The 14,894-nt window shown below is 40.6% G+C and overlaps 1 non-coding gene across 1 annotated transcript; it reads left to right on the top strand.

The window, feature by feature from the left end:
* The first annotated feature begins 14,565 nt into the window (after window positions 1–14,565).
* On the top strand, window positions 14,566–14,672 carry LOC135149785 (small nucleolar RNA R71). The gene has a single exon (XR_010288000.1). It is a non-coding gene; the product is annotated as a small nucleolar RNA R71 (small nucleolar RNA).
* Window positions 14,673–14,894: the final 222 nt, after the last annotated feature.

The raw sequence follows: 14,894 nt of genomic DNA, 5'->3' as shown, positions 1-14,894 counted from the left end.
CTCAGCTTTTAACTGAGCATAATTACTATCAGTGGAGTCACGCAGTCAAAGTTGCTCTATCTGCTAAAATGAAATTAGGTTTAATTGATGGAACACTAATTTGTCCACCTGTCTCGTCCCCTCATTATGTTGTGTGGAGTCGTTGCAATGATATGGTGTTTTCCTGGTTGTTGAATTCTGTGTTTGCGGAAATACGTGACAGTGTGTCCTATTTCTCCACTGCTAAAGAGATTTGGGATGATCTCTCTATTCGCTTTGCTCAAACTAATATGCCTCGTGTATTTCATATGCGACAAGAACTTGGAGCGTTACAGCAAGGTTCTATGTCAATTAATGCCTACTTTACGAAATTTCGAACTCTGATTGCTGAAATTGACAGTCTCAATCCCATGACTAAGTGCAATTGCATTTCTACCAACTGTACCTGCAATTATGTACAGAAATTTGAGAAATATGTCAATATGATCAAACTCAGTTCATTTCTGATGGGACTTAATGAGAAATATACAAATGTTCGAGGTCAGTTCTTGATGATGCAACCTGTACCTACAATTAGTCAAGCATACTCTCTGTTACTTCAAGAGGAGTCTCAACGAGCTTTTGCTAAAGTCACACCAGTAGCTCCATCTGATTCTATGACAATGAATGTCAAATAAAACAATTTGTCCAAATTCAAGCCTACTACTGCTAGGTCTAATGCTAAGAAGCCTGCTTCTACTCTGGAATGTGATTATTGTCACAACAATGGTCACAGTCGTGACAAATGCTTCTGTTTACATGGCTATCCTGATTGGCATAGGTTATATGGCAAACCTAAGCCCAAACCTCGAAAACTGACATCCTCTACTACTTCTCCTGGTGCAGCTCAGGTCTCTGTGATTACCTCAGATATTACATCTGATACTACAAAGGATGCTCTTCAGTTTTCTGATGCTCAGTGTCAATAGCTGTCCAAAATGATACAAGAATCCATTAAACAGTCTAACACCTGGAGTGGTCCATCAAGTCAGATGTCTGGTATGACTTCTTATGGCTCTACCTTTTTATATTCAGCTGTATCTGCATACTCAGTGTTCTCTAATGACAATGGTGATTGCCACACCTAGATCTTAGACTCTGGTGCTACAAACCACATTACTTGTCACAAGCACATTATGCACAATTTACAGCCTCTCAAGGCTGATTTACATATACCAGATGGCACCACTGCCACTATTACTCATCTGGGTGATGTACAACTGGCATCCGATCTTATTCTTCATGAGGTGTTATGTGTGCCTACATTTACCCCTAACCTCATCTCCATAGCTAAGCTGACTGTTAATCCTCAATCTTCTCTTCTGTTCTCTTCCACTAACTGCATCTTGCAGGACCATACATTGAAGAGGGAGAGAGAGATTGGTAGATTGCAGAATGGACTTTACAAACTTCATGCTCTCAACTTGAATAAGCCTCATGATGCCTCAGTTGCTGGTCAAGTTTCTTCTGGAAAGTCTTGTATTGCTCAGACAGTATCTAAAATTAGTGATAATATTGTCTATAATTCAGTCACTCTTAACTCTACTCAGTTATGGCATAGTAGGTTGGGACATCCTTCCACCTTTATTCTGAACAAAGTGCCACTGGTTACTCCAAACTCTGTAACATTTGATGCTTGTGATATATGTCACTATTTTAAACAGCATAGACTGGCTTTTCCACATAGTACATTTCAATCTACATGTGTGTTTGAACTTATCCACTTGGATGTTTGGGGCCCTTATAGGCAAGCCACTCACAACAATTACAGTTATTTTCTAACTGTAGTTGATGATTTTTCTAAAGCAACCTGGGTGTTCTTGTTTACCTACAAGTCACAAGTGCCTGCTTTGATTAAGAACTTCATCTTTTATGTTCATAATCAATTTAAAACTTCTGTCCAGACTGTAAGATCAGACAATGGCACTGAGTTTACCAATGCTGATCTACAAGATTTTTTTTAAATCTATAGGAATTTAACACCAAACTTCTTGCTCTGCTACTCCTCAACAAAATGGACAAGCAGAAAGAAAACATCAGCATTTACTAAATGTGGCCAGAGCTTTAAAGTTTCAATCAAATCTGCCAAATTCTTTTTGGGGTGATTTTATCCTTACAGCCACACATATTATTAATCTACTACCAGTTAAATCTCTACAGTTCAAAACACCTTTTGAATTGTTATATCAGAAAACTCCCAACCACTTACATTTGAAATCTTTTGGGTGTCTCTGCTATGCTACCAAATTACATCCTACTGACAAACTGGATGTTAGAGCTATCAAAGGTGTTTTTATAGGCTACCCATTCAACAAGAAGGGGTACAAAATTCTCAATTTACAGAGCAGGCAATGTTTTTTCTCAAGAGATGTTCAATTTGTTGAGCATGAGTTTCCATTTCACAAACAAGTGTCTGAAGTGTATCCACCATCCTCTGTAGATCATCCTCTCTTTCCTGAGGCTATGGATACTGTTTCAGATCCTATCCCTGTTGATGTCACTCCTACTGTAGAAGTCACTATGCCTCCTGCAGAATCTTCTACAGCTGCAGAAGCTTCACCTGTAGAAGCTACAGCTGCAAACTCTCCTCCAGTTGTGCCTATAACTAGACCTGTCAAACAAAAACAGCTACCTTCCAAATTTAAAGACTTTACTGGATTACCTTCTGCTCACACAAGTTGCTTAACACCTGCACTGCCCTCAGGACGTGGAACTACTTATCCTATTCAGGATCATTTGTCTTATGACAAATTTACTCCTCAATATCAAGTCTATTTGGCTTCAGTGAATAAGATACCAACTCCCTACACATTCACTCAGGCTGCTCCCCATCCTTAGTGGTTTCAGGCTATTAAAACTGAGATTGCTGCTATGGAGGATAATCATACTTGGGACTTGGTTTTAACCCCTCCTAATCAACATGTGGTGGACTGCAGATGGCTGTTTAAAGTCAAATATTTACCAGATGGGTCTGTTGAAAGATACAAAGCCCGTTTGGTGGCTAAAGGATTCACTCAAACTTATGGAGTTGACTATTTTGACACATATGCTCCCTTAGCAAAAATGATCACTGTCAGACGACTCAGACTTGTACTAGCAGTGGCTGCTTCTCATCAATGGAATGTCTCTCAAATGGATGGTGACTTACCTGAAATAGTGTACATGAAGCTTCCACCTGGCTATGCTTTTCTCTCCTCTAAATGTCCTGCCAATTTTGAAGATTATGTCTGCAAACTTACCAAATCTATATATGGCCTTAAACAGGCTCCAAGGAGGTGGTTTATCAAATTGTCTTCTACCTTGAAACAATTTAACTTTACTTAGTCTCACAGTGACAACAGTCTTTTCATTTTGAAGAAAGGTACACATATGGTTGTCATGTTGGTGTATGTCGATGACATATTAATCACTGGTTCCTCTACTGATTTGATTCAAGAGGTGAAGGCATTTCTTCATACTCAGTTCAAGCTAAAGGATCTGGGTCCTTTAAAGTACTTCCTTGGTATTGAGGTGGCTAGGTCCACTACTGGTTTCTATCTAAACCAAAGAAAGTATGCTCTAGATTTGTTAAGAGACACTGGTCTTACAGCTTCCAAACCTTTGGTCGTTCCTATAGAACAAAATCACAAGTTGTTGGATAATCATTCTTCAGTTCTGTCCATTGCAGATGCTTCTACTTACAGGCAGTTAGTGGGGAGACTCATTTATATGACCATCACCAGGCCTGACTTATCTTATGTTGTTCATGTTCTCTCCCAGTTTATGAATGCTCCTAAACTAGATCATATGCAAGCTATGTTTAAAGTTCTTAGATATGTGAAACAATCTCCAGGTTAGGGTTTTGTCATCTCTTCTACTGGTTCTTTACATCTCAGAGCTTTTTGTGATGCAGACTGCGGGGGTGATCCCATTACTAGACATTCTTTGACTGGCTATTGTGTGATTTTTGGCAACTCTCTGGTGTCTTGGAAATGTAAGAAACAGCAAACTATTGCTCGATCTGCGGACGCAAAGTATAGATCTATGGCAGACACATGTTGTGAAGTCATCTGGCTTGTGACAGTTCTTAAGGATCTACTTGTTGCACCTAATCTGCCTATCCCATTTTACTGTGATTCTAAATCAGCTATTCACATTGCCTCTAATCCTGTGAATCATGAAAGGACCAAACATATTGAGATTGATTGCCATATTGTTAGAGAGAACTTTGATAAAGGTCTACTAGCTCCTACTTATGTTCATACCTCAGCTCAGCCTGCAGATATGTTCACCAAAGCTGTAGGTGCTGCAACCTTGTCTGCATTGACACGCAAGTTGAATGTCTGTGATTTGTTTCAGCCATCCAACTTGAGAGGGGCTGGCACTCATATTGATAATGAGATAGGCAAGGCTGGTTGTGTTGACTCTATTGGTTGACTTCAGTTGTTAGAAAGTTGGTGGCCTAACCTAACCCTTGAACTTGATCAGCGAGGCCTAGGGCAACATCAAAATTCACAGGGTCTTGGTCCTCATCAGGGAGCACCACATCCATGTAGTCCGGGTGGTCAACACCGAGCCCCATGTCCCGATCGAGAAACTCTTCAAGCGGGCCAATCATAGGATTAAGAGTGTAGAGCCTGTCGCATGCATCCTTACCAAGCTTAGCCACGAATCGTGCCACATGGTTTCGAGCTGGAAACACATAGGCTAGCACACATGACCATCCACGATCCTTGAGAAGGATTTCTATCTGAGACACCAAGTCATACACTGCTGCAGGTGCTCCCATGTGAAAGTCACACACAGCACGATAGGCCTGCCAATCGTCCGTCTCCAGGATGACAGATGGGTATTCCTTGATCTTAGCACAACGCAGCGGGGCATAGATTGCCCAGAGTTGATTGCCAAGCCTCGAGAGGGAAGGGATAGTCCCCACCATAAGATGATGAAGGTTACCAGTAGAGGTGCGAAAGATGCCCCCTATGCCAGACGTGTTACCAATCTCAGAGGGCACCATGGAGTGGGTGCCATGAATGTTAATTTTAATAGTGCCTACGGGAGGAGTAGACCAGTGGTATGCCATAGTTAAGTTGAGCTTAAGAGTGATAAAGCCTCGAATTTATACTAGCTGAAGCTTACAAATATGAGAGAGTAGCGCATGTTAATTATGGATGAGATTAAATGCCAAGACTAAGCTTGTAAGAAATTATCAGAATCATCATTAGCAACAGTTTACTTCAGTCTTGAACTCGACATGCATTGGCTAACCGCAACAAGGAAATAACTGAGAAAATCTGGCTCGTCTTCAGAGAAATTTGCACTTAATGAAATAAAAGTCTAAGCTCCCCCATGCAAATATTATGTTAACTTCACAAGAAAACTGAATTAATGGATTAAAAGACTCATGATTCCCTTAAATGAACCCTTATTGTCTTCCTTGATCATAATCCCTCAGCACGGGAAAATCTCATGATGGGTCGATATTGTATAGCATGCATTGGGCAATAGAGTTGACATAGAAATTGTGAAGAGATGTCTCCATTGATGAGTAGCAGGTGACTTGTAATCATACTAAATTCTATTACCTGATTGGCTAATGCAGAAGACTCATGTAAATTCATTTAAGCAGGCATTAATACTAGCTCCAGGCAGCCAAAAACTTGTTTCTTTTTCTCCCCTTTAGAAAAGTAGTCTGCTAGAGTGTTCAAATGTCTAGGAATAACTATTAAATTTATTTTGTGAATAAATTTATTGTTTAGAAGATCCTGGAATAGTATATCCCAGTAAGCGCCTCCCTGATATTTGAGAAATTTTTAAGCCAGCATAGTGGAATCTGTGAATACTACACATGATTTAATATCTAAAATATTGTTGTTCAGATGTTTCATCAATGTAATAAAAGCCTGGGCTTCCGCTTCATAGATTTGTTGGGCCTCTGTTGGACCTGAAAAGGATAGAATACATTTACCTCGGTTGTTGATCATGAATCCCCCCACCCCTGCTGATGTCTGATCATTGGCATCTCTTATAAAAGAGCCATCAACAAAGCACAAAAATTGATGAACTAAGGTTCAAGATTTGAGCCAGTCTTTAAAATCTTTCTTTGCTTGAACCGCTAGTGAATGTGCTGGGTCTAAAGCCCAATATTTTTGTACGGGAGTAGAGATTAGATTTGCTGCGCGAGCCCATGTAAATGCTCTAAATTTGATAGAAGATTCTATGCTTTTATCCTCATCTTTAACCCCTCTAAACACCATATCATTCTGAGCTAGCCATACTGACCAAAACATGGATGCTAAACAGATGCTACCACTTGGGCTGCTAACAAAACAATCAATGAATGACTTAAAGTCTCCATCCAGTGAATTAATTCCAAACCACTGTTTCAATATTGTCCATGCCAGATTAGCGAAAGAGCAGTTAAAAAACAGATGTGTTTGAGATTCCTCACTTTGCTTACACCAACGACAAATGCTGTCATCTATCATGGAACGCTGCTTGAGAATGTCATATGTGGGAAGTTTATTATGTTCACCCTGCCATAAAAACAACTTAACTCTAGGAGGGACTTTCAATTTCCAGATAAGCATCCAGTTACCAGGGACTAAAACATCATCTGTAATTTTTTGATAAACTGCAGCTGACGTAAAAGAGTCGCTGTTTGATTTCCAAATCACCCTGTCTTCTTTGTTTGATAATTTGATACCGTCAACCAGCGACCTGAATGAAGAAATCTGATTGGCCTCCTCAAGAGAACCAGGTAAAAAACTATCTAACCCTTCTTGCCCAGAAACTGAATCTTTTGCCGCTAAAAACTGCGATACTGTAACTGATTTGTTGCTCGTTTTATCAAAAAACAAACAAAATTGATCCTTGAGGATTCCTATTTCATGCCAGTTATCTAGCCAGAACTATATCTGTTCTCCATTGCCTAAACGCCTTTCCATATATACGCTTGAGCAACATGTTTCAAAGCATGTATCTGAGATAGACGCTATGCTCTTAATTACAGGGGAAATTTTCAGATTCATTTTTCTTTGTAAAATCTGTCTCGTGTCATTTAGACAATTCACTCCGTATTTTCCTATCAAAACTCTTCGCCACGGTCTGCTTTTATTTGTACTATACTTCCACCACCACTTGGAAAGAATGGAGTCATTTTTATTCTCTAATATTTTTAATCCCAGACCACATGCACTTTTAGAATGACACAGAGTCGACCAGTTCAGTGTATTCATTCTTCTGCATTCACATGATCCGCTAGCCATTTCTTTCCGAAAGAAACCTCTCCTGATTTTATCTAGTTCCGAATTAATATATTTAGGGGCTTTAAACACACTTAACCAATATACGGGTAAATTGTTTTGGGTGGATTTAATAAGTGATGTTCTCCCTGCTTTGTTTAAGGAGTGACACTTCCAAGAGCTTAGTCTGGTCTTCACTTTCTTATAGGTTTCCAGAATTGCTTTCTATGCGGAGAGGCTCCAACTTGGTACCCCACATATGAGAACGGCCACGTGCTGCTGTTACATCCTAGTATATTTGCACATTGAGTTGACAAATCACCATTCGGGTCACTTGAATACAGTGTGCTCTTATTAAAATTAATCTTCAGACCTGAAAGGATTCGAAATAGCAACAAAATCACCTTCATTCCCTGGCATGACAATATGGATTCATCAAAAACTAATATCGTGTCGTCAGCATACTGATTATGGGAGATTACGGGGCCTTTACCCAGTGCTAAACCTTTGAAAAATCCCAATTCCATTGCTTTCTCCAGTAATAAATGAAGGACTTCTCCAACGATATTAAAGAGCATGGGGGACATAGGGTAACCTTGTCTCAGACCACGTGACATTCCGAACTCCTTTGTAGGGCTCCCGTTTTTTAAAACTGATATACGGGTGCTCTCAAGAATATGTCTAATCCACCACATCCATTTTTCTCCAAACCCAAAAGCTGCTAGCGACTTAAATAGAAAGTTCCAACCAAAAGTATCGAATGCTTTCTCAATAAATCCACCTTAATGATGAAACCTTTAACTTGCTTCAATTTAATGCTATGCACCACTTCCTCCACTATCAAAAAAGTCTCCATGATGTTTCTATTTTTCATGAAACTTGATTGCACGTCTGAAACTAGGAGTGGTAGACACTTACCTAATCTAACCGACAAGGCTTTGAGGAAAATTTTTAGTGGGCAATTTATCAAGCTAATCGGTCTAAAATCTCGATCTGTGACTAGATTGTCAAGCTTAGGGATTAAACATATAAAGGAAGAGATAAGTCCAGAAGGAAACTTACCCATACAACAGAATTCTTTAACCATTTGAAAAAAGTCTTGATGGATGATCGTCCACATCTTCTTTATATACTCAATAGTCAAGCCGTCAGGATCTGAAGATTTGTTTGATCCCATACTCATCAGTGCTCGATGCAATTCTTCTAGTGTCAAATCTTGCTCCAATTCATGGGCTAGATGTGATGATAAACTTTGGGGTATAAGCTCAGATACCGCAAAATTGATCTCCTTATGTCTTTTTGCGAAGACATTCTCAAAGTGCTCTACAAAAACCTGTTTGATTTACTCAGGCCTTTGATATCAAGTCCCCTGATACAGTATGCCTCTGATGTGATTTACTTTCTGTTCGCACAAAATCACGCAAGTGTACGTGGTCACAAGTAATATAGAATATTATTCAAGTTCGTACCCACAGAGACTGGTGTATTCAGAAATATGCACTTATGCACCAATGTATGATTATTATTCAATGCTTGGACAAGTATCAAATTGGGTTTTGGTTTTCTACTTAACTAATCCTATTTGAATTATGAAACTAAGAATTATCAACTAAGAGAATACGATTTACTAATGAGAATAAAACATGGGATTCTAGCTTCATTAACAACTTCATTCAGAGTTCTACCTTATTCGATTGTAATGGTTGATAACTAATCAGATAACACGAGACTGATACACGCTAACTGTCGTTATACGTGCACCATACTGCTACACATCCACAATTAAGATAGAAGGTAAACAGACACCAATTATGCTTAGACCCTATATGTCTATAGAATTTGAAAACATAACGGTTGAAGAGCAAGTTATCTATCAAGATTACATAGGGCGATGCAAGATGGGTAAAATCACATCACAAGTCATGTTATCGAACACGAAACCTATGCTCGCAGGGCAAGTTCTAAATCAATATATTCACTGTCGCTTCAATAAAGATTAACAAGCAATCTTAGATGTTAGCTACGCATCCAAGACGAATAAGCACAACCAATACGAGGAAATCAAACCATCACATATGAACAAGACAAATTAACTACTGAAATTCATCGATAAATCCGCTAAAATCCCACGATAATGATTAGTTCATAATCGAACTTCTCATCATCATGGGAATAAGATTAAACATGGTACTGAATAGTCTAAACAATATCAAAAGAGTAAAACAAGAGTTTCGAAACAAATCCGAATGAGCATCCAAAAGTATCGCCTAATTGGAAGAAGACAAAAGAAAACTATGAATCTAGATCTTCTTCGTAGCCGTCACGTGCTCCTTAGAATGTTTCTAGGTTATCTTTTAAGTTCCCCAAGTCCTCCTTTAAGTTTCCCAGCAAACGGGCCTTTAAACGGATCAAAAACGGGCAAATCGGGCCAAAATTCCCGCTCAGGTCGTGGGGCGGCCGCGCCAGAGTTGGGGCGGGCGCGCCAACGGGGCGGCCGCGCCAAAATTGGGGCGGGCGCGCCAAATCAGCAGCCCTGACACCCAACCTTGTCACGTCCATAACTTTCTCCTCGTGCATCCGATTGCTTCGCCGTTTTTTTTCAATTAAAGCTATGATTCCCCTCTTCGTTCTCCTTCCAAGAAACCTACACAACACCACACTAAAACATATCAAAAATATCAAAAGCTTGAGGCCATTCCATCAATTTAAGCCAAAACGAAGGCTTCCAAGTGGATATAAAATCCACTTATCACACCCCCAAACTTAAACCGATGCTTGTCCTCAAGCATAGACACACACACAAATACTACTAATGCAATGCATGAATGCACTAAATGCCTACATCTAATCGAATCAGGAATTGTAATCCGTGTTAACATAGCATCCTCAAAATATGCAACATTCTCGGCATTCATCTCTCTCACATATTAGCCATGTACTCTTCCACTACAAGTGTGAAGTGCATCGTGTGTGCTAGCATGCTCTCTAGCGAAACAAAACAAAGACTATCAAACTTCAACAGAGTCCTCGATATGAGCCGTTAATCAGAATAAGGTCTAAACACTTCTTTACTAATGAGTCAACTACAATTTAGGGTCATCAAAGAATTCCTATGCCTCTCCTATGTTTTTTCTATTTCTTTTTTCTCTTTTTCTTTTTTTTTTCTTGCTAAGTCTAAAGTTAGGACGCTTCTCAGTGTAAATGAGTCACGACCCCCATTCGACTTCGCTTATTCTCTTTTTTTTTCTTTTTTTTTAATCAAGTAATTCTCCAGTAATCAAGGGTTGTGAAAAGTCACCAAGAATTTGCTTATTCTAATACATTTGCACTTAATATCAGCACAAGTACATGGATCGTCCCTTTCACATGACATTGCATTCTACCCATTGATCTCAAAGGAGTACTGATAAAAGTTTTTTTTCTTCTTCTTTTTTTTTTTTTAGAAAGGCATATTCATCCCTTAACTCCCCCAAACTTAAGATTTACAAACTCTAAGTTCAGAAAGGGAATAATCCAAACTCTACGCCCGACTCAACGCGAGGACTCAAGAAATAAGTTAGTCTAAGTCTTATCTCTAGAGCATAAGTGTAATTACAATTTTCACACAAGCAATTTCCAAATACAAAGCATCACATATAATCAAGACTACTAGCCAAGAACTTATGCACATAAACTCATCATAGGACATCAACTTGGGAACAACTTCAAGATTCATGCAAATGCAACTATATGAAACTACTAACACCTACTAACACAAGCATATATATATAAAACGAAACTAACTAATATGTAACAATATGAAAGAAATGCTAAACTATATGCAACATGCAACCTATATGAACACACACATCACTACTAGTCCTTAGATTACCACCCCCAAACTTAAAATATTCAATGTCCTCATTGAAGGTGATAAAAAGGATCGAATGTACCTAGAAGGAGCCCGAACCATCACTCTCCTCACCCTCATCAGGTGAAGAGTCAGCTGGAGGATAAACCATATCAGCATCGAACACAGGCCACTCCACGTCTACGCCCGTAGCACGAAACCCCTCTCTTTAGTAATTGACTTACCCATAAGCCGAATAAACACTTCTTGCGCTTCCGGGGTTATGAACTTGTTAACCGAAGAATCCGTTGATTGGGCTTGCAATCTACTACTCCCGGATCTTCTAGCTCTTTTGGGTGTAGGCGGGTGTTTGTATAGTTGTATGTATATGTATGTATAGTTGGGGTTGGAGAAGATGAAGTGGGTTTGTGTTTGTGGGATTTTTGGGGGCTTACTTAGGGTTAGAAAAGTTGTATAAACTGCTGGGAATTAAAGGGAAGGGGCTGAAATATGTGAAAAACGAGCAAGAAAGAAACAAAACAAAAAAAAAAAAAAATTTTTTTTTTTATAAAAGCTGCTGGCCATCTCGCGCGGGCGCCCCAACCCGGCGCGGCCGCCCCGCTCGCGCGGGCGCGCCAGCCGTGGCGCGGGGGCCGCGGAGAGGCAGTGAAGCTACTGACATGCGCGCGCGGGCGCCCCGTCCCGGCGCGGCCGCCCCGCTCGCGCGGGCGCGCCAGCCGTGGCGCGGGGGCCCCGGCTCGGCAGTGGATTTTTCGATTTTTTTTTTTTTTTTTTTTAAAAAAAACTAAGAAGTAAAACATGAAAATGCTTAAAAAGCGTGGGTTGCCTCCCACGAAGCGCTTGTTTACCGTCTTTAGCTTGACGTGAAGCCCCAAGAATTAAATAATAGTGAGGATGGTGCTTACCGCCTCGCGATTCACCGGTCCTCCGAAATATGGCTTCACTCTTTGTCCATTCACTTTAAATGATTCCTCCGGTGTTGTTTCATAAATTTCTATGGCACCATGTGGAAACACCTTCTTTACTGTGAAAGGACCCGACCATCTAGATTTCAACTTCCCAGGAAATAGTCTGAGACGAGAATTAAAAAGCAACACTTGTTGGCCAATGAAGAACTCCTTTTGCACCAACTTCCTATCATGCCATCTCTTGACTTTTTCCTTGTAAAGCTTGTTGTTCTCTCCTTTCTTAGGCACACATTGAACAGGGCTCACCCAAGAACTATCCGAGATTGGATAAATAATGTCGGCATCAAGCCACTTAAGAATCTCCTTCTTCACCACTTCTTTCATTATTGGATTGAGTCTTCTTTGATGCTCAACAGTGGGTTTACTACCCTCCTCGATCAGAATTTTATGTTGACAATAAGAAGGGCTGATTCCCTTGATATCTGCAATTGTCCATCCAATGGCTGATTTGAACTCCCTAAGAATTCTCAAAAGCTTTTCTTCCTCGATACCTGAAAGGTTGGATGCAATAATTACAGGTAATGTAGAAGATTCACCAAGAAAGGCATACCTTAGGTGTTCGGGAAGTTGCTTGAGCTCAAGTTTAGGAGCTTCAACAATAGAGGGTTTCAGTCGTTCATGATAATCCTTCAATTCCGATAACCCAAGAGATTCGATTGGAGGTTCCCTCCTTCTTCTCCAAGGAGAAGCATTCAAGTATTGAAGGTGTTCTTCTTCCTCTTCACCACCGAATTCTGAGTCACCTGATAGAACCCTTTCCAAGATGTCAGTTTTCAGCCTGTTATCAATTTCCGAATGAGCTGCAGCTTCGAGCATATCCACTTTAAAGCATTCCTCCTCATCTGATGGAAGTTTTATGGCGTTGAACACGTTGAAAGTGACCATCTGATCTTGAACTCTCATTGTGAGTTCACCCTTTTGCACATCAATCAAAGTCCGCCCTGTCGCAAGGAATGGTCTCCCCAAGATGATTGGAATCTTCTTATCTTCCTCAAAGTCGAGAATGACAAAATCAGCAGGGAAGATTAGCTTATCTACCTTTACCAACACATTTTCAACTATCCCCCTTGGGTATGTAATCGAACGATCAGCTAGTTGCAAAGACATATTAGTAGGTTTCAGCTCCGGAAGACCAAGTTGCAAGAAAATAGACAAGGGCATCAGATTGATGCTAGCTCCCAAATCACATAAACACTTGTCGAATGACAATTGCCCAATAGTACATGGGATTGTGAAACTTCCCGGATCTTTCAGCTTCGGGGGCAATTTCTGTTGCAACACAGCACTACACTCCTCGGTCAAAGCCACAGTTTCCAATTCCTCAAGTTTGAGTTTTCGAGATAGAATACCTTTCATGAATTTAGCATAACTCGGCATTTGTTCCAGAGCCTCCGCAAAAGGTATGTTGATTTGTAATTTCTTGAAGACCTCTAGAAATTTTGCGAATTGTTTGTCGAGCTTATGCTTTTGGAGTCTCTTCGGAAAAGGTGGAGGTGGATATATTTGCTTGACCCCAGTATCAGTTTTCGGGCTAGACTTTTTGGCTGAATCCTTGCTTGCTTCCTCGTTGATTTTATTCTTGTCAGCTTCAACAACAGTTTTTCCACTATCAGACTCAGATGAGAGCACGGGTGTTTCAACCTGTTGATCACTCTCTTCCTTGTTTCGCTCTGTTGCTGATTCTTTATCCCTCGTAACCCTTCCGGACCTTAAGGTGACAGCTTGTACCTGTTCCTTCACTTCCTTCTTGCCCGGATTGGCCTCAGTATCACTAGGAAGAGTTCCTGGTGGTCTATTAATCAACGCATTAGCAATTTGCCCGATCTGATTCTCCAAAGTCTTGATTGACACCGATTGGCTTTTAACCATAAGTCTTAATTCTTCCAATTCTGATCTTTCGTTGGAAGACTGTCCAGCCACCCCATGATTTTGTTGCTGGAATCCAGGGTGTTGGAATTGCTGCCTCGGTGCAAATTGTTGTTGAAGACCAGAAGGGTTGAAAGGTCCAGCTCTTTGCTGCTGAAACTGTTGCTGCGGTTGTTGCATGAAATTTTGATTGTTGCTCCAGCTGAAATTCGGATGATTCCGGTTATTGGGATGATAAGTGGCTGGTGCTGGCTCCTGAGACCTCTGGAAGGTGCTCACAAACTGAGCAGATTCACTAGATATAGCACACTGATCAGAAGAATGTGCACTCGCACAAAGCTCGCAAACATTAGGTGGTGGTTGAACTCCCAAGTTAGCTAAGGCATCTATCTTCATAGTAAGAGCCTTAATTTGAGCAGTCAAGGCTGTAGTAGCATCAACATCTAGAACACCTGCTGCCTTGACCTGATGAAGACGCTGAGTAGGATTCTGATACTCATTCGCGGCCATCATCTCAATCAACTCATAAGCTTCATCATAGCTCTTAGCCCATAGAGCTCCACCTGATGCTGCATCGAGCATTGGTCTCGATTGAGGTCCCAAGCCATTATAGAAGCAATTAATCACCATCCAATCAGGCATCCCATGATGTGGGCATTTTCGAAGCATCTCCTTGTAGCGTTCCCAAGCTTCACATAAAGTTTCACCAGACAGCTGAGAGAATTGAGTGATAGCATTCCTAATTGCAGCTGTTTTGGCCATAGGGAAGAACTTAGTAAGAAATTTCTGAGCCAGATCCTCCCATGTCGTAATAGATCCTGCAGGAAGAGCATGCAACCATCCCTTAGCTTTATCCCTCAGAGAGAATGGGAACAACCTCAATTTGATGGCATCGTCAGTAACACCATTGAACTTGAAAGTGTCGCAGATCTCAATGAAATCCCGAATATGCGTATTAGGATCCTCAGT

The sequence above is a fragment of the Daucus carota genome, chromosome 9 (assembly GCF_001625215.2).
Source record: "Daucus carota subsp. sativus chromosome 9, DH1 v3.0, whole genome shotgun sequence".
NCBI lineage: Eukaryota > Viridiplantae > Streptophyta > Magnoliopsida > Apiales > Apiaceae > Daucus > Daucus carota.
The sequence above is the reverse complement of the archived record's forward strand: the minus strand, read 5'-3'. Positions and strand labels throughout refer to the sequence as shown.